The sequence below is a fragment of the Pseudophryne corroboree genome, chromosome 4 (genome assembly GCF_028390025.1).
Source record: "Pseudophryne corroboree isolate aPseCor3 chromosome 4, aPseCor3.hap2, whole genome shotgun sequence".
NCBI lineage: Eukaryota > Metazoa > Chordata > Amphibia > Anura > Myobatrachidae > Pseudophryne > Pseudophryne corroboree.
The window spans coordinates 633,993,934-634,004,206 of record NC_086447.1 but is presented as its reverse complement, the minus strand read 5'-3'; the positions used below and the strand labels follow the sequence as shown (position 1 = coordinate 634,004,206).

Below are 10,273 nucleotides of genomic sequence, written 5' to 3'. Positions count from 1 at the left end.
ACAGTCGAAGCAAGGATAAAATATCAATTCTAGTGATGAGACACTTGCTGTAATGACTTCCACCCCATATGGAACTTGGACCCCCTGTCTTAGGAGGGCAGTGACTTATCCATTATGCCAGTGGTGCTTACTGACGTCCTTATTTAAGACTGATAGGTTTTTAATAGTCAATTATTTATTTTTTTAAAAAAGTGAAGCTGTTTACTGTGTTCTTTGCATTACCAAGTCCAGCAAGAAATGTGCTGGTACTATCCAGAGCTGTCAGTATGGATTATCATGCTATATTGCAGAAAATCAATTTGATGCAACTGCTTTACCAACAGTATGTTAATCTTTTCCATTGCTGTTTTGTTGGCTGACTGAAGGAAGATATGCAGTGCATTTGAACCAAAGCAGATGTGTGCTGACAACTTAAATGCACAATCATGTTTGTGTGTTTTCTTTCTTTCTTCCATCCTTTGTAATATCATATTAAATATTAAGGTAGCAGTTTATAATCAATGACTAATGACATGAAAAAAGGAAAAAAAACATTATACAAAGCTCCTCCAGGAGAGGCTTTCACTCACAACCTCGGCATTGCTCAACAGATACTGTATTATAAGTACCACGCGCTGACCAATTGCGCCACTGGAGCACTTTGCAGCATTAATTGGTTATGCTAGATGTGGATTTTATTCAATACAATCAGTACAGTCATAAGAATTGAAAAAGAAAATCATTTTTGGTGATGAATGATGAGCAACAAAGGAACATGCATGCCAGATGGCACTTGAATAAGCTGTCCACTGTGATAGAAAAGGTTTAAAAAACAACAACAACAATGTTATCATAATTAATGTCATATTTTAGAATGTCATATTTTAGCTTCTGTGGTCATTTTTTACAAGCTAAACACTGCAAGACTGTTTTACAGTTGAAGCAAGGATAAAATATAAACTCTAGTGATGAGACACTTGCTGTAATGACTTCCAACTCAGACGGGACTTAAACCCACAACCACTGGCTTAGGAGAACAGTGCCTTATCCATTATGCCAGTGGTGCTTACTGATGTCCTTATTTAAGACTGATAGGTTTTTAATAGTCAATTATTTATTTTTGAAAAAAAGTGAAGCTGTTTACTGTGTTCTTTGCATTACCAAGTCCAGCAAGAAATGTGCTGGTACTATCCAGAGCTGTCAGTATGGATTATCATGCTATATTGCAGAAAATCAATTTGATGCAACTGCTTTACCAACAGTATGTTAATCTTTTCCATTGCTGTTTTCTTGGCTGACTGAAGGAAGATATGCAGTGCATTTGAACCAAAGCAGATGTGTGCTGACAACTTAAATGCACAATCATGTTTGTGTTTTTTCTTTCTTTCTTCCATCCTTTGTAATATCATATTAAATATTAAGGTAGCAGTTTATAATCAATGACTAATGACATAAAAAAAGGAAAAAAAAACATAATACAAAGCTGCTCCAGGAGAGGCTTGAACTCACAACCTCGGCATTGCTCAACAGATACTGTATTATAAGTACCACGCGCTGACCAATTGCGCCACTGGAGCACTTTGCAGCATCAATTGGTTATGCTAGATGTGGATTTTATTCAATATAATCAGTACAGTCAAAAGAATTGAAAAAGAAAATCATTTTTGGTGATGAATGATGAGCAACAAAGGAACATGCATGCCAGATGGCACTTGAATAAGCTGTCCACTGTGATAGAAAAGGTTTAAAAAAACAACAACAACAATGTTATCATAATTAATGTCATATTTTAGCTTCTGTGGTCATTTTTTACAAGCTAAACACTGCAAGACTGTTTTACAGTAGAAGCAAGGATAAAATATCAACTCTAGTGATGAGACACTTGCTGTAATGACTTCCAACTCAGACGGGACTTAAACCTACAACCACTGGCTTAGGAGAACAGTGCCTTATCCATTATGCCAGTGGTGCTTACTGATGTCCTTATTTAAGACAGTTAGGTTTTTAATAGTCAATTATTTATTTTTTGAAAAAAAGTGAAGCTGTTTACTGTGTTCTTTGCATTACCAAGTCCAGCAAGAAATGTGCTGGTACTATCCAGAGCTGTCAGTATGGATTATCATGCTATATTGCAGAAAATCAATTTGATGCAACTGCTTTACCAACAGTATGTTAATCTTTTCCATTGCTGTTTTGTTGGCTGACTGAAGGAAGATATGCAGTGCATTTGAACCAAAGCAGATGTGTGCTGACAACTTAAATGCACAATCATGTTTGTGTTTTTTCTTTCTTTCTTTCTTCCATCCTTTGTAATATCATATTAAATATTAAGGTAGCAGTTTATAATCAATGACTAATGACATAAAAAAAGGAAAAAAAAACATTATACAAAGCTGCTCATGGAGAGGCTTTCACTCACAACCTCGGCATTGCTCAACAGATACTGTATTATAAGTACCACGCGCTGACCAATTGCGCCACTGGAGCACTTTGCAGCATTAATTGGTTATGCTAGATGTGGATTTTATTCAATACAATCAGTACAGTCATAAGAATTGAAAAAGAAAATCATTTTTGGTGATGAATGATGAGCAACAAAGGAACATGCATGCCAGATGGCACTTGAATAAGCTGTCCACTGTGATAGAAAAGGTTTAAAAAACAACAACAACAATGTTATCCTAATTAATGTCATATTTTAGCTTCTGTGGTCATTTTTTACAAGCTAAACACTGCAAGACTGTTTTACAGTTGAAGCAAGGATAAAATATAAACTCTAGTGATGAGACACTTGCTGTAATGACTTCCAACTCAGACGGGACTTAAACCCACAACCACTGGCTTAGGAGAACAGTGCCTTATCCATTATGCCAGTGGTGCTTACTGATGTCCTTATTTAAGACTGATAGGTTTTTAATAGTCAATAATTTATTTTTGAAAAAAAGTGAAGCTGTTTACTGTGTTCTTTGCATTACCAAGTCCAGCAAGAAATGTGCTGGTACTATCCAGAGCTGTCAGTATGGATTATCATGCTATATTGCAGAAAATCAATTTGATGCAACTGCTTTACCAACAGTATGTTAATCTTTTCCATTGCTGTTTTGTTGGCTGACTGAAGGAAGATATGCAGTGCATTTGAACCGAAGCAGATGTTTGCTGACAACTTAAATGCACAATCATGTTTGTGTTTTTTCTTTCTTTCTTCCATCCTTTGTAATATCATATTAAATATTAAGGTAGCAGTTTATAATCGATGACTAATGACATAAAAAAAGGAAAAAAAAACATTATACAAAGCTGCTCCAGGTGAGGCTTGAACTCACAACCGCGGCATTGCTCAACAGACACTGTATTATAAGTACCACGCACTGAGCAATTGCGCCACTGGAGCACTTTGCAGCATTAATTGGTTATGCTAGATGTGGATTTTATTCAATACAATCAGTACAGTCATAAGAATTGAAAAAGAAAATCATTTTTGGTGATGAATGATGAGCAACAAAGGAACATGCATGCCAGATGGCACTTGAATAAGCTGTCCACTGTGATAGAAAAGGTTTAAAAAACAACAACAACAATGTTATCATAATTAATGTCATATTTTAGCTTCTGTGGTCATTTTTTACAAGCTAAACATTGCAAGATTGTTTTACAGTTGAAGCAAGGATAAAATATAAACTCTAGTGATGAGATACTTGCTGTAATGACTTCCAACTCAGACGGGACTTAAACCCACAACCACTGGCTTAGGAGAACAGTGCCTTATCCATTATGCCAGTGGTGCTTACTGATGTCCTTATTTAAGACTGATAGGGTTTTAATAGTCAATTACTTATTTTTGAAAAAAAATTGAAGCTGTTTACTGTGTTCTTTGCATTACCAAGTCCAGCAAGAAATGTGCTGGTACTATCCAGAGCTGTCAGTATGGATTATCATGCTATATTGCAGAAAATCAATTTGATGCAACTGCTTTACCAACAGTATGTTATTCTTTTCCATTGCTGTTTTGTTGGCTGACTGAAGGAAGATATGCAGTGCATTTGAACCAAAGCAGATGTGTGCTGACAACTTAAATGCACAATCATGTTTGTGTGTTTTCTTTCTTTCTTCCATCCTTTGTAATATCATATTAAATATTAAGGCTACAAGTTTATAATCAATGACTAATGACATAAGAAAAGGAAAAAAAAACAGTATACAAAGCTGCTCCAGGTGAGGCTTGAACTCACAACCTCGGCATTGCTCAACAGATACTGTCTTATAAGTACCGCGTGCTGACCAACTGCGCCACTGGAGCGCTTTGCAACATTGTTTGGTTATGCTAGATGTGGATTTTATTCAATGCAATCAGTACAGTCATAAGAATTGAAAAAGAAAATCATTTTTGGTGATGAATGATGAGCAACAAAGGAACATGCATGCCAGATGGTACTTAAATAAGATGTCCACGGTGATAGAAAATGTTTAAAAAAAACAACAACAATGTTATCATAATAAATGTCATATTTTAGCTTCTGTGGTCATTTTTTGCAAGCTAAACACTGCAAGACTGTTTTACAGTCGAAGCAAGGATAAAATATCAATTCTAGTGATGAGACACTTGCTGTAATGACTTCCACCCCATATGGAACTTGGACCCCCTGTCTTAGGAGGGCAGTGACTTATCCATTATGCCAGTGGTGCTTACTGATGTTCTTATTTAAGACTGTTAGGTTTTTAATAGTCAATTATTTATTTTTGAAGAAAAAGTGAAGCTGTTTACTGTGTTCTTTGCATTACCAAGTCCAGCAAGAAATGTGCTGGTACTATCCAGAGCTGTCAGTATGGATTATCATGCTATATTGCAGAAAATCAATTTGATGCAACTGCTTTACCAACAGTATGTTAATCTTTTCCATTGCTGTTTTGTTGGCTGACTGAAGGAAGATATGCAGTGCATTTGAACCAAAGCAGATGTGTGCTGACAACTTAAATGCACAATCATGTTTGTGTTTTTTCTTTCTTTCTTCCATCCTTTGTAATATCATATTAAATATTAAGGTAGCAGTTTATAATCAATGACTAATGACATAAAAAAAGGAAAAAAAAAACATTATTCAAAGCTGCTCCAAGTGAGGCTTGAACTCACAACATCGGCATTGCTCAACAAATACTGTCTTATAAGTACCGCGCGCTGACCAATTACGCCACTGGAGCACTTTGCAGCATTAATTGGTTATGCTAGATGTGGATTTTATTCAATACAATCAGTACAGTCATAAGAATTGAAAAAGAAAAACATTTTTGGTGATGAATGATGAGCAACAAAGGAACATGCATGCCAGATGGCACTTGAATAAGCTGTCCACTGTGATAGAAAAGGTTTAAAAAACAACAACAACAATGTTATCCTAATTAATGTCATATTTTAGCTTCTGTGGTCATTTGTTACAAGCTAAACACTGCAAGACTGTTTTACAGTTGAAGCAAGGATAAAATATAAACTCTAGTGATGAGACACTTGCTGTAATGACTTCCAACTCAGACGGGACTTAAACCCACAACCACTGGCTTAGGAGAACAGTGCCTTATCCATTATGCCAGTGGTGCTTACTGATGTCCTTATTTAAGACTGTTAGGTTTTTAATAGTCAATTATTTATTTTTGAAAAAAGTGAAGCTGTTTACTGTGTTCTTTGCATTACCAAGTCCAGCAAGAAATGTGCTGGTACTATCCAGAGCTGTCAGTATGGATTATCATGCTATATTGCAGAAAATCTATTTGATGCAACTGCTTTACCAACAGTATGTTAATCTTTTCCATTGCTGTTTTGTTGGCTGACTGAAGGAAGATATGCAGTGCATTTGAACCAAAGCAGATGTGTGCTGACAACTTAAATGCACAATCATGTTTGTGTGTTTTCTTTCTTTCTTCCATCCTTTGTAATATCATATTAAATATTAAGGTAGCAGTTTATAATCAATGACTAATGACATAAAAAAAGGAAAAAAAAACATTATACAAAGCTGCTCTAGGTGAGGCTTGAACTCACAACCTCGGCATTACTCAACAGATACTGTATTATAAGTACCACACGCTGACCATTTGCACCACTGGAGCACTTTGCAGCATTAGTTGGTTATGCTAGATGTGGATTTTATTCAATACAATCAGTACAGTCATAAGAATTGAAAAAGAAAATCATTTTTGGTGATGAATGATGAGCAACAAAGGAACATGCATGCCAGATGGCACTTGAATAAGCTGTCCACTGTGATAGAAATGGTTTAAAAAACAACAACAACAACAACAACAACAACAATGTTATCCTAATTAATGTCATATTTTAGCTTCTGTGGTCATTTTTTACAAGCTAAACACTGCAAGACTGTTTTACAGTTGAAGCAAGGATAAAATATCAACTCTAGTGATGAGATACTTGCTGTAATGACTTCCAACTCAGACGGGACTTAAACCCACTACCACTGGCTTAGGAGAACAGTGCCTTATCCATTATGCCAGTGGTGCTTACTGATGTCCTTATTTAAGACTGTTAGGTTTTTAATAGTCAATTATTTATTTTTGAAAAAAAGTGAAGCTGTTTACTGTGTTCTTTGCATTACCAAGTCCAGCAAGAAATGTGCTGGTACTATCCAGAGCTGTAAGTATGGATTATCATGCTATATTGCAGAAAATCAATTTGATGCAACTGCTTTACCAACAGTATGTTAATCTTTTCCATTGCTGTTTTGTTGGCTGACTGAAGGAAGATATGCAGTGCATTTGAACCAAAGCAGATGTGTGCTGACAACTTAAATGCACAATCATGTTTGTGTTTTTTCTTTCTTTCTTCCATCCTTTGTATTATCATATTAAATATTAAGGTAGCAGTTTATAATCAATGACTAATGACATAAAAAAAGGAAAAAAAAAACATTATTCAAAGCTGCTCCAAGTGAGGCTTGAACTCACAACATCGGCATTGCTCAACAGATACTGTCTTATAAGTACCGCGCGCTGACCAATTACGCCACTGGAGCACTTTGCAGCATTAATTGGTTATGCTAGATGTGGATTTTATTCAATACAATCAGTACAGTCATAAGAATTGAAAAAGAAAAACATTTTTGGTGATGAATGATGAGCAACAAAGGAACATGCATGCCAGATGGCACTTGAATAAGCTGTCCACGGTGATAGAAAAGGTTTAAAAAACAACAACAACAACAACAACAACAACAACAACAACAACAATGTTATCATAATAAATGTCATATTTTAGCTTCTGTGGTCATTTTTTACAAGCTAAACACTGCAAGACTGTTTTACAGTTGAAGCAAGGATAAAATATCAACTCTAGTGATGAGACACTTGCTGTAATGACTTCGAACTCAGACGGGACTTAAACCCACCACCACTGGCTTAGGAGAACAGTGCCTTATCCATTATGCCAGTGGTGCTTACTGATGTCCTTATTTAAGACTGATAGGTTTTTAATAGTCAATTATTTATTTTTGAAAAAAAGTGAAGCTGTTTACTGTGTTCTTTGCATTACCAAGTCCAGCAAGAAATGTGCTGGTACTATCTAGAGCTGTCAGTATGGATTATCATGCTATATTGCAGAAAATCAATTTGATGCAACTGCTTTACCAACAGTATGTTAATCTTTTCCATTGCTGTTTTGTTGGCTGACTGAAGGAAGATATGCAGTGCATTTGAACCAAAGCAGATGTGTGCTGACAACTTAAATGCACAATCATGTTTGTGTTTTTTCTTTCTTTCTTCCATCCTTTGTAATATCATATTAAATATTAAGGTAGCAGTTTATAATCAATGACTAATGACATAAGAAAAGGAAAAAAAAACAGTATACAAAGATGCTCCAGGTGAGGCTTGAACTCATAACCTCGGCATTGCTCAACAGATACTGTCTTATAAGTACCGCAAGATGACCAATTGCGCCACTGGAGCTCTTTGCAGCTTTAACTGGTTATGCTAGATGTGGATTTTATTCAATACAATCAGTACAGTCATAAGAATTGAAAAAGAAAATCATTTTTGGTGATGAATGATGAGCAACAAAGGAACATGCATGCCAGATGGCACTTGAATAAGCTGTCCACAGTGATAGAAAAGGTTTAGTCCACAGTGATAGAAAAGGTTTAAAAAACAACAACAACAATGTTATCATAATTAATGTCATATTTTAGCTTCTGTGGTCACTTTTTACAAGCTAAACACTGCAAGACTGTTTTACAGTTGAAGCAAGGATAAAATATCAATTCTACTGATGAGACACTTGCTGTAACGACTTCCAACTCAGATGGGACTTAAACCCACAACCACTGGCTTACGAGAACAGTGCCTTATCCATTATGCCAGTGGTGCTTACTGATGTCCTTGTTTAAGACTGATAGGTTTTTAATAGTCAATTATTTATTTTTTGAAAAAATATGAAGCTGTTTACTGTGTTCTTTGCTTTACCAAGTCCAGCAAGAAATGTGCTGGTACTATCCAGAGCTGTCAGTATGGATTATCATGCTATATTGCAGAAAATCAATTTGATGCAACTGCTTTACCAACAGTATGTTATTCTTTTCCATTGCTGTTTTGTTGGCTGACTGAAGGAAGATATGCAGTGCATTTGAACCAAAGCAGATGTGTGCTGACAACTTAAATGCACTATCATGTTTGTGTGTTTTCTTTCTTTCTTCCATCCTTTGTAATATCATATTAAATATTAAGGCTACAAGTTTATAATCAATGACTAATGACATAAGAAAAGGAAAAAAAAACAGTATACAAAGATGCTCCAGGTGAGGCTTGAACTCACAACCTCAGCATTGCTCAACAGATACTGTCTTATAAGTACCGCGCGATGACCAATTGTGCCACTGGAGCGCTTTGCAACATTGATTGGTTATGCTAGATGTGGATTTTATTCAATGCAATCAGTACAGTCATAAGAATTGAAAAAGAAAATCATTTTTGGTGATGAATGATGAGCAACAAAGGAACATGCATGCCAGATGGTACTTAAATAAGATGTCCACGGTGATAGAAAATGTTTAAAAAAAACAACAACAATGTTATCATAATAAATGTCATATTTTAGCTTCTGTGGTCATTTTTTGCAAGCTAAACACTGCAAGACTGTTTTACAGTCGAAGCAAGGATAAAATATCAATTCTAGTGATGAGACACTTGCTGTAATGACTTCCACCCCATATGGAACTTGGACCCCCTGTCTTAGGAGGGCAGTGACTTATCCATTATGCCAGTGGTGCTTACTGATGTTCTTATTTAAGACTGTTAGGTTTTTAATAGTCAATTATTTATTTTTGAGGAAAAAGTGAAGCTGTTTACTGTGTTCTTTGCATTACCAAGTCCAGCAAGAAATGTGCTGGTACTATCCAGAGCTGTCAGTATGGATTATCATGCTATATTGCAGAAAATCAATTTGATGCAACTGCTTTACCAACAGTATGTTAATCTTTTCCATTGCTGTTTTGCTGGCTGACTGAAGGAAGATATGCAGTGCATTTGAACCAAAGCAGATGTGTGCTGACAACTTAAATGCACAATCATGTTTGTGTTTTTTCTTTCTTTCTTCCATCCTTTGTAATATCATATTAAATATTAAGGTAGCAGTTTATAATCAATGACTAATGACATAAAAAAAGGAAAGAAAAAAATTATACAAAGCTGCTCCAAGTGAGGCTTGAACTCACAACCTCGGCATTGCTCAACAGATACTGTCTTATAAGTACCGCGCGCTGACCAATTGCGCCACTGGAGCACTTTGCAGCATTCATTGGTTATGCTAGATGTGGATTTTATTCAATACAATCAGTACAGTCATAAGAATTGAAAAAGAAAATCATTTTTGGTGATGAATGATGAGCAACAAAGGAACATGCATGCCAGATGGCACTTGAATAAGCTGTCCACTGTGATAGAAAAGGTTTAAAAAACAACAACAACAATGTTATCCTAATTAATGTCATATTTTAGCTTCTGTGGTCATTTTTTACAAGCTAAACACTGCAAGACTGTTTTACAGTTGAAGCAAGGATAAAATATCAACTCTAGTGATGAGACACTTGCTGTAATGACTTCCAACTCAGACGGGACTTAAACCCACAACCACTGGCTTAGGAGAACAGTGCCTTATCCATTATGCCAGTGGTGCTTACTGACGTCCTTATTTAAGACTGATAGGTTTTTAATAGTCAATTATTTATTTTTTAAAAAAAGTGAAGCTGTTTACTGTGTTCTTTGCATTACCAAGTCCAGCAAGAAATGTGCTGGTACT

At 35.7% G+C, this 10,273-nt stretch overlaps 3 non-coding genes across 3 annotated transcripts; all 3 read right to left on the bottom strand.

Annotated features, from left to right (window-relative positions):
- Positions 1-1,463: 1,463 nt before the first annotated feature.
- TRNAI-UAU (transfer RNA isoleucine (anticodon UAU)) lies at positions 1,464-1,556 on the bottom strand. The gene is given in 2 exon segments: positions 1,464-1,499; positions 1,519-1,556. It is a non-coding gene; the product is annotated as a tRNA-Ile (tRNA).
- Positions 1,557-4,183: 2,627 nt separating this feature from the next.
- On the bottom strand, positions 4,184-4,276 carry TRNAI-UAU (transfer RNA isoleucine (anticodon UAU)). Its single transcript is given in 2 exon segments — positions 4,184-4,219; positions 4,239-4,276. It is a non-coding gene; the product is annotated as a tRNA-Ile (tRNA).
- Positions 4,277-9,664: 5,388 nt separating this feature from the next.
- On the bottom strand, positions 9,665-9,757 carry TRNAI-UAU (transfer RNA isoleucine (anticodon UAU)). Its single transcript is given in 2 exon segments — positions 9,665-9,700; positions 9,720-9,757. It is a non-coding gene; the product is annotated as a tRNA-Ile (tRNA).
- Positions 9,758-10,273: the final 516 nt, after the last annotated feature.